Raw genomic sequence first — 15,552 nt, 5'->3', positions numbered from 1 at the left:
TACAAACGGACAACAGATTGCGTTAGAGTACGGGCGACCGGTAAAATCACCCGGCTGTTCGAGTGTCGTATTGGCGAACGGATCGGTAGAGTCAATAACCGGAGAAGTAGAGCTGCCGATAACGTTGCTGAGTGTCGCGCATAAGTTTTCGTTGCGGATTATCCCCACCTTAGTTGGAGATTGCGTTCTGGGCATGGATTTCGTGCGAAAATTTGGCCTTTCGATTGACGGCGCGCGCGAATCATGGAGAATCGCGAATATTCCGGAATACGAGGATAAATTTGAGGAGGGTCGGCCGAACCCCGTTACCGAGGTGTCAAGTTGTAGCGGTATCGTAGAGCTAGGGGATACCGAGAATCGCGAATTACAAGAATTCTTAGCGAAGGAATTACCAAAAGTCTCGGGAGACTTGGGTCTCACTCATCTCGCGGAGCACGGACGTGCAGGGAAGCGCCCCGATCAAGCAGCGGTACCATCTCGTATCCCCGAAAGTGCAGGAGGCTATTAACGAGGAGGTAGACCGTATGCTCGCGGATGGAGTGATCGAACCCTCCCAAAGTTCGTGGTCGACGCCAATCGTGATGGTCAAGAAGCCAAACGGGAAATATCGGTTCTGTTTGGATTTTAGAAAAGTAAATAGCGTTTCGAAAAAGGATGCGTACCCGATCCCGTTTATGAACGGTATATTGGATAAATTGCGGTCGGCCAAGTACATCTCGACTATAGACTTAAGTCAAGCTTACCTCCAGATTCCCTTGACACGCGAGAGTCGCGAAATAACGGCGTTTACGGTCCCAGGTCGTGGATTATTCCAGTTTGTGCGGATGCCATACGGGCTTACCGGAGCCCCGGCCACCTTTCAGCGGTTAATAGACAAATTAATTACTCCCGAGATGGAGCCGCATGCCTTCGCGTATCTCGACGACATTATTGTAGTGACCACCGATTTTCGTTCGCACTTAAAATGGCTATCTCGCGTTATCGAGCGGATAGTGTTGGCCGGGCTTACCATCAACCCGGAAAAGTGTGAGTTTTGTCGTAACGAAGTCCGGTATCTCGGGTTCAAGGTGAACCAGGACGGCCTACAAGTCGATGCAGACAAGGTGGAACCTATCCTAGCGTATCCCGCACCGAAAAACCTACGGCAATTGAGGCGATTTTTGGGTATGGCGTCGTGGTATCGGAAATTCATCCCCGAGTTCGCGAGTGTGGCGGAACCCCTTACCCGGCTATTGCGGAAGGATAAGAGATGGGACTGGGGTAGCGAACAGGAAGCGGCGTTCAAACGCATAAAAGCCGCGTTAACGTCGGCTCCGGTTCTAACGTGTCCCGATTTTGAGCACGAGTTTGTAGTGCAGACCGATGCGAGTAGCTTTGGCATTGGCGCCGTCTTGACACAGACTATTGGCGGAATTGAGCGTGTGATCGCGTACGCGATTCGGACAATGTCGGACGCGGAACGGAAGTATTCCACAGCCGAACAGGAATGTCTCGCGGTGATTTGGGCCGTCAAGAAGTTTAGAGCATACCTGGAAGGCTATCACTTGTAACGTTAAGTCTTTTCTGCCCCTCGTCGAGCGCCAATTTGTAACGCTAAATTTTGTTACTTTCGGATGAGGACTTACCGTTGACACTTTGGCGCGATTCTCTACTTATCCGCAATATTAAACTACAACAAAATAATTACGTTGGGCGCCAGACGCGTTAGCGTCGATTCTCAAAGAATAACATAAATCAATAAAATTAACACAAGACCGTACAAAAGGGATAAATAGAGAACCCGTTGTATGGCTGGCTAGGCACAGGTACGATCGCGTACATCCCGGTAGAGTGGCGGAGTTCAAGGCAGCTAACAGTAATTCCAGAATTATAGAAAATAACAAAATAAAGAATAAACTCCAGGCAAAAGGGAAGATGAACAGGTCAATCGATCATACATTGTCGAGAAGGTTACATGAGTGAGACAGGCAAATAAGATGATATCGACAGCGGTAGTTAATAAAATGAATAATCGTTGTTCACAAAAATATCGGTAGAATAGCAGTAAACGGTAGCTTTAACACGAGAGACGGTAGCTAACAGAGAAAAATAGACGTAGGTCGAGAGATGCGATATAATGCAAGAGTTGACTTAAAACTACACGTCACTGGGCGACGCGATCTTACCCAAGTTGCAAATGACGCTACGATAATTATTATTCTGTCAATTAGAACGAGAGAACTTTACTGCGATCGGTATAAATCAACGTGACGATAGTTCGGTAGATGATACGACAAATTTACCATGAATTATATCCAGTAAGAGAGATTGACATTCGGTAACAATTTACCAAGTCGGCAAACGATCGACTAGATAGCCTTCGGTAGAATTATTCAGAAACGGTAGATTTGACAATTTAGAATTATTACGTACTTGAGGAATTAAATAATGAATTCCTAAATATAACTTTTGAGAGAACACCAAAATACAAAGTTATGAGAGTGAGAGGATTTCGGAGAGTTTACAAAATAGAGAAATATACTAAAATACACCGCAATACAAAAGAATAATTCACAGAACTTAATTTAACAAAATACGGAGGAATAAATAACAGGCATAAATAATATAAAATGGTCAATAGTAACAAAGAAAAATGTGGTAATATCTAGAGGTGATTCTACGCTCGCTTGTACTCCATGGAACTCGATATACGATACGATAGGCACAAAAATAAATAAAAATATAATAAGCGATAACAGAAATAAAATATAAAGCACACTACTATTACGAAAAGAGTATGGAATAAACTATGAAGCCAATAGGGCTCAAAATACGATAGAAAATACAGAAGCAGGATAATAGAGATTCACAAATAATCAGAAAAATGATAAATACAAGAGAAATAATTATTTGGCAGCTACGAGGTCGCTCAGATATGAAAATAATAAATTACTGAAATCATGCAGTCACACGGCGGCTTACTGCAACTCTAAGTCGTGGACCATGATTCACACAAAATTGGCATCACACGATGCAACCAAGAAACAATAAATATAATATTAATGACCGAAATCATGCAGCCACACGGTGGCTTACTGCAACTTTAAGCCGTGGACCATGATTCAGGCAAAGTCGATAAATACCATAAGAAAGAATAGAAATTATGAGCAACTTCGTAACGGTACAATTCAAAGGCAGAAGCCTTACCTTAACGGCTGACCTCAGGCACACAAACTGACTCTTTTTTAAATTAAACTTAGAATAATAAAACGAAAGTAGAAAGAAAGGAAAGGACTTGAATTTATAGGAAGAAGTTAACGGTAGTACAATAATCGAGAGTATGGAAAAACGGTAGATACAATAATGGTAGAATGAAAGGAAGAAGGATCGGTAGCTGAAATCGAGAGGATAATCGGAAGGATGCAAAAGAACGACGCTGTCACTCAGCAGGTCAAGCGTAGACTAGCAGGTCGTAGTTCAGCTCGCCGATCTCGCGGTTGTCGTGAGGTGGTTCTTCTTCTTCTTCGATTGGTCGGTTGACCCCCACCGCAGATAGGCCATCCCCCTGTGGCGAATATTGGTTACGGCGTGGTCATACGTTTTCCAAAATTACCGCTAGATGTGGTGTAATGTGCTGCTCGCGATTTCGTCGTTGACACCAACTCGTACGATTTTGTAGTCGCTTCAATTTACGGTCCAGGCTGCCTTTCATCGGGGACTTCTTCGACAGAGGCATACAGAGGGTGCCTCTCGGTCAAAGTTACCGGGTGGAGAGTGACGCCTCACTATTCACCTCCACCGGCTTTTGTACAGGCAGTAGCTAGCTGCCTGTACCTGAGGTCGTGCAGTCAGACGGTTGGCCAAACCGTGGACCACGACCCACATAATTAGTCCCTGCCGATAGGAAGGCAGCGTCGATCCTCAGAATGATGGCTTTATCACCCTGGACGTAGTGGCTTGGGGTCGGTCCGGCACCAGGCCGGTAAGTCGGAGGATGGCAGGCTACGGTCTGCCCTTCACGCCATCCTTACGGCATCCGATAGAGTTGGCGGCTGGTTCCTCTTCGAGGAACGATGCCCTCGGCCACCGGGAGGATTTTTATCTCCCTGTTCACCGGCAGTCGAGGCGATACGGAAGGTTCGGGTGGATGCTACCCCAGGTGTATATCAAGGTGCACCAAGGTAGCCAGTGTAGTCTGATGAGACCGTCAGTAGGCGAAGTCGTCGAGAGCTGGAAACGGTAGCTAGTGGTCCCTTGTTGATCGGGATCGTTGTCGTCCAAGTACCTTGTTGGCTTGCGCCGAAGCGCGAAATAAAGAATTTACAAATAAGAATTAGTTAAAAAGTAGTTATTGCCTATTTTGTATCGAGTTCGGTTGGAGAACCCTGCTGAGGACGCGTAAACTAAAAATAATAGCGGTTGTGTGCCCTTGTGACGGGCGATTCTGAAACGCCACGTTACACACTTCACGGTGATAACCGACCACGCGAGCCTAAAATGGTTGCGGGAATTGCGGAATCCGACGGGTCGGTTAGCTAGGTGGGCGCTCGACTTACTCGAGTATGATTGCGAGATTAAACATCGAAAGGGGGCGATGCATCATGTGCCCGATGCACTATCGCGGATGTACGAGGGCGAAAACGAGGGGACGGAGCAGCTAGCCGCCCTCGACATGGCTGGGGACGGCAGACCAGGGACGGAGCGTAAGGCCGTCTGGGAAGTCGTAGTCGATCCCTGGTACCAACATCGCGTCAAGGACGTCCTGGACTACCCACACAAGTTCCGAACTTGGTCGGCGGTCGAAGGGCGTCTATACCATTTCCGGGCGGACCCCTTAGTCGAGCCAATACTAGCGGACTTGGCGCCGTGGAGATTGGTGCTTCCGAGGGAGCAGCGATCGCGGATTTTTGCGGAAGTCCACGAGGACCCCCAGGCAGGGCATCTTGGCGTCGAAAAGACCTACGCACGAGCGAGAGCCGACTACTACTGGCCCGGAATGTATCGCGATATAGTTTTGATGGTCCGAGCGTGCGAGCGTTGCCAGGAGTGCAAGGTACAGCAGGTGCCACCAGCGGGCCTTATGGGTCGACGGGTCGTCGACACGCCCTGGACTGTGGTTGCGGCGGACGTCATGGGTCCATTTCCCCGAAGTCACGCCGGGTTCGAGTATTTATTGGTTTTTGAAGAACTATTTACCCGGTGGGTGGAGGTAGCGCCGTTGCGGAAATCAAACGCGAAAAACATTCCGCCGCGCTGGAAGATCTCGTGCTGTCCCGATGGGGTACCCCAGAAGTGCTCCTGACGGATAACGGCACGGAATTCGCGAATAAGGCCGTCGACGAACTGTGCGCTGCGTACCATATTACCCACGCAAAAGTACCGCCGTATCACGCGCAGGCTAACCCCTTGGAAAGGGTGAATCGCGTATTAAAAACCATGATCGTGGCATACATCGAGGCAGATCACCGGGACTGGGATGTGCACCTTCACGAATTTCGATTTGCGTATAATACCGCTGTGCATAGCTCACTAAGAGTCAGTCCCGCGTTTTTAAACTTAGGTCGCGATCCCAAACCACGGATGCAGTTGCGACGGCTCGTGGAAGGTCCCGCGGAAATCCCCGTTCCCCATCCTGAAGTATGGGGGGACCGAATGGCGAAATTATGTGAGCTGCGTAACTTAGTGACGAAACATCTCGAGGAGGCCCACGAGCGACAGGCGCGCTATTATAACCAAGGGCACCGGGATATCCGCTTCGTAGCAGGGGAGTGGGTGTGGAAGCGAAATGGAGTCCTGTCCTCGGCCGCCCAACAGGTCGCTGCGAAGCTAGCCCCCAAGTTTGCCGGTCCATTTCGCGTTGCGCAGGTAATCTCGCCCGTCATTTACGAATTAGAGGATAGCGAAGGAGGGGGTCTCGGTAGACACCACATAAAGGATTTGAAGCGGTACGTGGAGTCTGAGGCAATTGCGAATGGAAACGGGGAGGAACCGTGAGGGGAAAATAGGCTCCCCGGGGGGGGGAGAAAAGGAGGAACCGACGATAGCCACGATCCTAACTGACTCTTCCCCTTAGTTGGCGGAGATGTGGCGAGGGAGGAGGAAAACGTGAGGGCCATCAGAGACCTACTGGCGTGGGAAAGGATCCCGCGACCACCCGCCTCCACCGGGTGTCACCCAGGGCGGCCTGTCCCGGCGACCTGGCGGCAGTGGCTGCCGCAAGGGGGGTGCTGGAACTGTTGGTGGCAGTTCCATGACTACAGGGACTGCGCAGAGGAGCTGGGGGTCTTCTGCCGCCGATGCGGATGGCCGGGATATATCAAGACCACCTGCCCCGACTGCCATAACCAGCCCAGCAGGCCCGGCAGGGGACCCCCTTGCTGGCCACCAACAGAAATTCCAGCAACCCCCGTAGCGAGAGAGTTGGCAGCGATCCCCCCCTTGCTCGCGGGGTGGGTGCCACCACCCCCCGGATTCGCGTGGGGAGTCACCCCACCACCCCCCAAATTCGCGAGGGAAGTCACCACGCCGAACCCCCCTTTCGCGAGGGAAGTCACCCCGCCGAACCCCCCTTTGCGAGGGAAACCGCCCCGTCACCCCCCACCGTTGCGAGGGAAGAAGAACTATGTCTGGAGGTGGAGATGCTCCGCCTGCGGATCGTGGCGTCCGCGACCGGCCGGGGCGGCGCGGCTAGGCCGAAAAAGCAAAAAAAAAAAAAAAAATTCTCATTCTCTTTCTTCTTTTTTTTAGTTGTGTGATTATAATGATTTAATAATACAATAATTCTCTTTCTTTCTTTCTTTTCTCTCTTTTCTGCGTGGAAACATATAATAAACTTAGTATCGACCATAAATGGCGTCCGCTTTCTTTCTTAGATCCCAGGTGGCGGGTTTTGAGAAAAATTTCAGGTTCCGTGGCGAAGTAGAGAGCTCCCCTAGACAACCATGGCGTGAGGAAGGGGATCAGTTCAGCTCGCGAAGAATCCTAGAGGACACGGGGGTGGGCATCTGGCCATACAAGAAAAAATTTTTTTTTGTTTTTTTTTGTTTGTCGTCCTCTTGGGAGGGGATTCTCGGTGAGTACCGCGCAGTGGCGTGTGGGTACTTCGAGCTTGCGGTCACCTCGCGAAGTTCGGCTCGCGGGATGCAGCGCTGGCGCTCTGGCACCCCACGATCCGTCTAGGGGGGGGGGGGGGGGGGGAGAGGGAGTTGTAAGGTGGCAGTTCGGTTAGGCCTGCCCGTTACAAGAAACTCCCTGAACCAGGGGTTAGAAAATCGAGTCGCGAAATGATCCTAGAGAGCGCCAGAACTGGAGTCACGCACCCGAGCTTCGACAGGGACGAAATAGAGCATTGCGACCCAGATATTTCAGGCTTTTGTTTTTATTTTTTTTTTTCGAGTGCACCGGCTACCCTCCAGTGACCAACTCCGACACCGAACATCTTTCGAGGCAAGGCGAAACCACGACGATCTCGCGGGAAGGACACCGAGGCTGCGGAGGGGGAGGCAACGCAGATCCCTGCAGCGAGGGAATCCAAGGCGGACGCGATTCCCGCTGGCGGCCGGCGCGCCGCAGCCTCCCCGCTCACCCGCCTACGCCCAACCAAGGCAACCGCGAGGTACCAGCTAGCGACGAGGGAGCACCACCCCGCCCAACCCCAGGACTACGTACAGCTGCGCGGGAGACGACATCGCGATCTAGCCTCAAGTTCTGCGCCGCGTGGAGACGACAGGTGCGCGGCAAGTTGCGCAATCCCCAAAATCGATGACCGATCGATTGTTGCGCATTCTTAGGGTGATGACGTCACGAAAAATTAGCGCGACGAGATCGGCGTTGCGACCATCCGAGATCACTCTAGTTCTGGCGATTGAACAAGGTAGCTGAGTTGTTTTTCGAGGTCGAGTTTGCGTTAGTTTTGCGCCAGTGAAGGCTTGTCTAGTTGTGAGGACGATGTCAGGGACCCGTCACGAGGGTGTGGGTGCCTTCGTACACTGGATGTGGAGCGGTAAGCGCTGCTGATGTTCTCGCGATCGAATTTCAAGAGCAATTGAGTAAAGGCTGATCAGATAAAGGATAGCCGTTTTGGAATTGGCGTGTCGAAAAATACTCGAAATTCGTTTGCCGATTCTTTTGCTTAGTGACCGTAGCCTGAGTTGCGCGCGAGGGAGTAGCGTTAATTTCGGGGAATCCAGGAAATCGAGTCGAGCAACGAGTTGAGCCGAGACGTTATTGTCTCGAGTTGGAGTGTAACCAAGGTCCGTTACACGGGGTCATTTTACTTCGTCCGGTACACCCTCCATTCTCGTGTAGGTCGCGAACCGTCTCACGGGGAGCATTCGAATTCGCGACTGCGTCCCGCCGTCGCAGAGGAAGGAAAGCTCGGGTGCCCGCTGATAAAAACATGCGTTCTTAGAGGAGGATCGCGGGTATCGCGACGAGCCTCGCCTCAGTTTAGTTTTTTTTTTTGCATTATCAGTTAATATTAAGTTGGCGATCAGCGCCATTTTGTAAAGGCCGTTCGCGAACAGCGCATCGAGTCCGATTTTGTTTTTGGTTCTTACGAATTAGGGTATTATCAAGACCGCGATTAGCGCACGTAGGCCATAGAGGTCTCCTAGATTTATTCACCTTTTTTTTTATTTTTTTTATTTTTTTTTATTTGGTTTGTTTCTCCTTTTTTTTCATTTCTTTTAGATTAAATTTAAAGTTGTATCTGGAATCGCGAAGGACGACTTGCGTAGTCGTATTATTATTATTTTTATTTTTATTTTTATATTTTTTTGTTTTTGTAATATCGCTGACGAGAAATATACCATTGTAATTTTATAGTAATTTGGCCACATCACGCGTTGGCTTACTTGTGTTGCAATTCTCTCTACCCGAAAATTACCCCTCCCCTCTCCGCGGTACTGAGCCGCCGAGCATATGGTCGCGGTATAACAATATAAAATATAAAATCGACATGAATAAACATCAGCGCTCTACTTAGCACAATTTTTATTTTTTATTTTAAAGATTTCGGAGTCAAAAAAGGAAAAAATGAAAACAAAATTGAAAAAAATTAAAAATCAAAATTAAACACCAGTTTAACCTTAAATAACTTCTGGAGGAGTGATTTAATCAAAAATTCATAAGAGATACTTTTTGTAGAGCGTTCAATTTTACACCGGAATATGCTTTGGTTAGGTTTTTATTCGCAGTTGTTTCTGAGAAAAAAAATTAAAAATAAAAAGTCTAAAAATCCTATGTTATTTAAATGGGAAAAGTAACATGATTTCGGCACGGTTTAATTTGAAAATTAAGAGCTGATTTCGGGTGGATAATTTTTTTTAGGTCAGAAACTAAAACTTCAGTGGGCGATAGTTACAAAAAAATCGATTTGGGAAATAACGGACACCCTAAGCGTCAAGCGTTATTAGCAAGCTAAGAGTATAGCTGAATGACGGAATCTTAGCAACAAACAAATGGTTTGTTTATAACAACGCTTGGATGAAATCGACAGTTGCGGGTTAGCTAGAGAGCATACCAGACGTGTCGGGATCGTCACGCTGAATATGAATAGTCAATGCCCAAATGAACGCTTTACATCCTCTCCGCCTTTCCGAGGCTTTACGCCGACATCAGAAGTGGGATCTGGATCTGTTAACCCACCAGTAGTGCGATTCTGTAACTCGTTATGAGAATAACGATTCGGAACGCTATCGTAACGATAACGAATTTCGCCGCGTCTAACGACAATCTCATAACGACGGTGCGATTCCGTAACTACGAATAGCGACACTTCGACGTTACAGAATGGGATAACGAATCGTCGTTATGGATACCGACAGGAAGTGACGTATTGTGACAAATCCTTAGTAAGTAACTAGAATTTTATCGAAACTCGCCTTAAAATAGCTGAAATTCGTGCCGCGGTGGCGCGCATGAAGGTTTAAATCGTTTAAATCGAGGCGCGCACAATCACTCAGTCACAGTCAGTGCAAATCCATCGTATAGTGAACATTGTAAATATAAATATCACCATTGTTATTATATCTTAACACCGTTTAATACTTTTAATAAATTTTAATACGAGTAAAAAAATTTATTTGCACTCATACTCTTAAAAGGAGCCCTTTGACCACGTGTCCTGAATCCCCATGCAGCGTTTACTGCTTCTACGTCTTCCTCACTATTCTTTTTGCATGGACCACCATTGGGTTCTTCACGTAGAACCAATATTCTGAAGAGTAAAATTATATAACTACTCCCATTTTTTACTAAAAATCATAACTGTAGCTGTAATATTTTTAATACTTCAAGAAGTCTTTGAGTTTGTTAATTTCATGGAGGCAAAGCTATTTAAAAACAATACCACTTGAAAAAAAAATTGAGGTCTAGTTTAGAATAAAGATTTTTCGCGTTTTTATTTTTTGTTCGAGTTAAAAAAGGTGAATATTTTTTATAAAATAAAGTTATACTTTAAAAACACAATTGAATATTTCTTTATGTACAATCAATTGTAAATATTATAGTTGAAGGAATGTAAATTCGAAAAATTGGTGATTTTGAAAAATTAACGACGGAGCCAGGAATCGAACCTGGCGTCTAGAGTTGCTTGACCGGAGCCTTACTCCTATGAGCCTATGAGATTTTGATGAAATAATATCTGTGCATTGAAGATATTAAAGAAATGAAATAACATGGAATTTTGAAAAAGGTACGCCAAGGCGGTACGTCGGAGCGTAACACCGCCCTGACTCTGTTGTCGTTAATTTCTCTCATCACCTTTAAACATTATACTTGTTGGCAATTTAACCACAAACATCATTCCATATTCTGTATTCTATTCTTCCGCATCACGGAAGTTGGGAAATCTTTCTCTCATAATTTGTTGTCGAATTCGTTGAGCCAAAGCGCGTGGTCCTCGTCTGGTGTATTCTTCATCTTGATCCATCGGATCAACATCATTCTCTACGGGATGAGCTATCGGTGCTAGTTGTTCGTCATCTTCATTGTTTAATCGTAGTTGCACTCTCATGTTGTGCAGTACTGCACACGCATTATCAATTTTTGCTGCGAACGCTGGTTCGTACATCAAGACTTGCTGGTATGACAAGCATCTCCATACAGATTTAAAAACTCCAAAAAACCGCTCGACGACGCTTCTAGCCTTACATAGTTGTTGTGTATATTGATGTTGTCGCGTATCTTCAGAAAAATTGGCCAGAGGTGTTGACAGCCAAGGCTCCAATGGATATCCAGCATCACCTGATGGAAAATATATTGATTTAGAAAAAAGTAGACTAAATATAATATGCATATTATGTATATAAAACTCAAACTGAACCTATGCTGCTTTGCTGAACAGTGAAAAATATTTTCGCTTTGACTGCGCTTAAGGTGTTAACCAAGATTCATCACAGCTTCTTGAGGCAGGCGAAAAAGGCTGAGAAACTCTTCTCGTGGTAGCTGAAACGGATTCTGAGCATCTCTCAGTCGCCTTCTTTCCACACGACGTTCGAGTCGACGTAATCTTTCCTCAAGAACGAATACATCCCAAGCAAGGTATTCGATAGCCATGATCCTTTGAGATTGAAGATAATCAAAGAAACAGCGTAAATAATAGACTTAATAGTAGAAATGAATTATTAATGAAATTAATGAATAATTATATTTGTGGAAGCAACTTTGTGGGTTCTTTGGAGCAATACTACAATTTATAGGTTATGTTATTCTTTTTTGGAAAATAATAAAATCTATTCTACAATTTTTTCTGAAGTCAATCTGCATTGATAATTCCTAATTACTGGAAAATTCAACTTACTTATTGGTTATTTCAAACGGCGTAATTATTTTTTACTTTCGGAGCACTTTTCGAAGCACTTTCTCGGAGTCGAGAAAAACATGGGAAACGCACACCACTCCTCTAACTCGTGTGCAAAGTGTCGTTATCATGGTCGTTATAGCGTACCGAGGGGGTCTCTGAGCCTCGCTATCCGCTCGCACCGTAACGACATCATAACGACACTTTTCGTTACTAATAACGACAAAACTCGCTAAGAATAGTGTACAGAATCGCATTTGTCGTTATAATAGCGACGCGGTCGGTAGCATAACGAAACTTGTCGTTATGAGTCCATAACGACAGCATAACGAGTTACAGAATCGCGCTACAGGAGCAAGTGAGGATAACGAAGAAAAGTGGCGATTACTTCTTGAACAACAGAATCGTAATTTTCTCGCGTTATTACAAGTGATGAAAACTCCTTCAGTGAATAATAATAATTATGTGTGTCTACCGGAGTTTGATCCTGATAAACCAGAAGTGAATGCGAGATCATGGATAACAACCGCGGATATTTGTATGGCCGATCAACCATTGCAAGGTGCATCCTTAATGATTGTGCTGAGTCGTGCCATGAGGGGACAGGCTTCGACATGGCTGTTGCAGGTATCATATGCCGGGATAACGTGGATTGAATTTAAAGAATTGTTCGTATCAAGGTATGATTGTCCGGAGACTTCTGCTGCATTCTTGATAAATTTATCCAGCAGTAAACCTAAAGAAGGTGAGTGTATAGCGTCATATGCTGTATCGTTAACGAATTCATTAATGAATCAGTGGAAAAACTTGACCACTGAAGAGATAGCATTATCAACAACAATGGCGCATATTGCACGTTTTGAATAACGTGTTCAACGTCTTGCTTTCACTACTGATATTGTCACAAGAAATCAACTCCATAACGAGTTGAAAGCTATGTCATTTTTGAAACGAAGATCTTCAGATAGTCTAATGAACGAAATGAGGGATCCGGGTTCAAACGATATCAGCATTCAAGTTGACATTCAAGATTAACACTTCTTGCTAGGCGAATTTGGTAAGATTTCAAGTGTGTATACAGTCTTAGAATTTTACAAATGAAGGTATATAGTTCAGGCCTTTCTTATTCGAAGTATGAACAACGGTTGAATCTGTAATTTTTATAGAACTCTAGAATACGCGGTTTGAAACTGAATTTGAAAGAGTGCACCGTGGTTAAGACATAAGAAATAAGTACCTGTCACTGGAAGGAAGTGACAGAGGTATTGAGTACCCTGCTACTGGTTAAGTGCGGGAGGTCTCAACACTGGATTGAAGTGATTTGAGGTATTGTGTACCCTGTTTCTGGTTAAGAGCAGGAGCTCTCATCACTGGATTCAAGTGATTTGAGGTATTGTGTACACTGTTTCTGGTTAAGAGCAGGAGGTCTCATCACTGGATTTAAGTGATTTGAGGCGCGGGAGACGACAACGCGATCTAGCCTTAAGTTCTGCGCCGCGTAGAGACGACAGGTGCGCGGCAAGTTGCGCAATCCCCAAGATCGATGACCGATCGATTGTTGCGCATTCTTAGGTTGATGACGTCACGAAAAATTAGCGTGACGAGATCGGCGTTGCGACCATCCGAGATCACTCTAGTTCTGGCGAGGAGACGAGACAGTCGTTCTTTTCTTTTGCGTTAGAGTTACTTGGTGCCCGTTGAGAAATTGTTTTTTTGTTGTTCGTTGCGAGGAAGAAGAATGAGCCGTCACGAGGGAGTGGGAAGTTTTGTACAGTGGATGTGGAGCGGTAAGCGTTGTTGACATTCTCGCGATCGAATTTCGAGGGTAATTGAGTGAAGGCTGATCCGATAACGGGTAGCCGTTTTCTTTTTTTAGTTTGCGTGTCGAAAAGTACTCGAAATTCGTTTGCCGATTCTTTTGCTTGGTGACCGTAGCCTGAGTTGCGCGTAAGAGAGTAACGTTAATTTCGGGGGATCCAGAAAATCGAGTCGAGCCACGGGTTGAGCCGAGACGTTATTGTCTCGAGTTTGAGTGTGACCGAAGTCCGTTACACGGGGTCATTTCACGTCATCCGGCACATCCTCGATTCTCGTGTAGGTCGCGAGCAGTCACGGGGAGCATTCGAATTCGTGACTGCGTCCCGCCGTCGCCGAGGAAGTGAAGCTCGGGTGCGTGCTGATAAGAGTATGCGTTTTTAGAGGAGGATCGCGGGTGTCGCGACGAGCCTCGCATCAATTTAGTTATTTAATATTAATTTTAATTTTTTTTTCTTCTTCTTTTTTTTTGTTTGCATTATCAGTTAGTATTAAGTTGACGATCAGCGCCATTTTGTAAAGGACGTTCGCGGGCAGCGCATCGAGTCCGATTTTGTTTTTGGTTTTTAGGAAGTAGGGTATTGTTAAGACGGCGACTAGCGCACGTAGGCCGTAGAGGTCTCCTAGATTTATTCACCTTTTTTTTTGTTATTATTTTTTTTTATTTTTATTTTATTTGGCGTATTTCTACCTTTCTTATTTAGTTTAGATAAAAGTGACATTGTATTTGGAATCGCGAAGGACGACTTGCGTGGTCGTATTATCATTCTTTTTATTTCTGTTATTATTTTTATTTCTTTTTGGCTTTTGTATTATCGCTGATGAAAAATATACCATTGGAATTTTATAGAAATTTAGCCACATCACGCGTTGGTGTACTTGTGTTGCAATTCTCTCGACCCAAAATTTACCCCTCCCCTCTCCGCGGTATTGAGCTACCGAGCATATGATCGCGGTGTGTCGTATTATCGATTTCGAGGCGTGTTGATCACGCCAGGCACCCAACAAACTTCGCGACATTGTTTCAGATCAAGGATACCTCGCCGGACGCCAAATTATTGTGCACGCGGTAAGTTCCCGGTTATTTGCTCCGAGTAACCGAGGTGCAGAAAAATCCACGTCACAAATTGGCGCCCAACGTGGGGCCTTCGCGAAATTTCCGCTGTAAATTTCCGAGAAGGATAATAGCGTTGCGCGCTTCGGAAATTTTGACTTAGCAACGGCTAGCGCGCGCGGAACCAAACAACAGCGTTCGGAGAATTCGGGGGAGAGAGGTCGCGAGACACTTCGGTCAAGCGTGTTGACGTTTGGAGCACAGCGGGACAGGTGTGAATACGTAGCGAGGAAATAAAATTGTATACAAAGGGTGGCGAATAACATCGAAAATTTGCGATTTACGACTCAGGCTACGAGTTGACGAATATACCGGGTGACTAGAAAGTATACCACGTATATTCGTACCTCCCCTCTCTAATAATAGGAATAAAATCGCCTGCCATTATCGCCTATCTCTTGATTGTGTCATATTTCATTTTCTTATGTTATTATTTTTGATTTCGAATTTCTTTTTGTATTTCACTGTTTTCTGCGATTTCGAAATATTTTTTTTTTGTTTTTGTTTTTTTTTGTGTGTTTCAAAGACGGAGTTCAGCATCGAGGTTGAAAATTTTTTTTTGGTTTTGTTGCTGGTGCGACAACATATTTTTTTTTCTCTTTCAGCCCGTCTTTTGTCTTTTTTTTTGTTCTGTTTTATTTTGTTTACGGTATTTCTTTTGTTGTCGCTGTTATTCGCAATTTTGATATCGCTAAGGTAATAGAGGTGATTACACCAATACGAGGAAACATCTCTCCCACGTTCTGTTGGTGCTGGTGGAGAATAGCGAATTAATTTAACAAGTTTCGCGAAAGTATCCATACTGGGTATCATTGCTTGCGCTCAGACTCTACCTACGGCT

The 15,552-nt window shown here is 45.6% G+C and overlaps 1 long non-coding RNA gene across 1 annotated transcript; it reads right to left on the bottom strand.

Moving 5' to 3' along the window:
- Positions 1-10,854: 10,854 nt before the first annotated feature.
- Positions 10,855-11,651, bottom strand: LOC124299684 (uncharacterized). The gene is made up of 2 exons (XR_006907039.1): positions 11,306-11,651; positions 10,855-11,226 (listed from the first exon to the last, which is right to left on the bottom strand). It is a non-coding gene; the product is annotated as an uncharacterized LOC124299684 (long non-coding RNA).
- Positions 11,652-15,552: the final 3,901 nt, after the last annotated feature.

The sequence above is a fragment of the Neodiprion virginianus genome, chromosome 3, assembly GCF_021901495.1.
Source record: "Neodiprion virginianus isolate iyNeoVirg1 chromosome 3, iyNeoVirg1.1, whole genome shotgun sequence".
NCBI lineage: Eukaryota > Metazoa > Arthropoda > Insecta > Hymenoptera > Diprionidae > Neodiprion > Neodiprion virginianus.
Note: the sequence above shows the minus strand (reverse complement) of the source record. Positions and strands in the feature narration are given on the sequence as shown.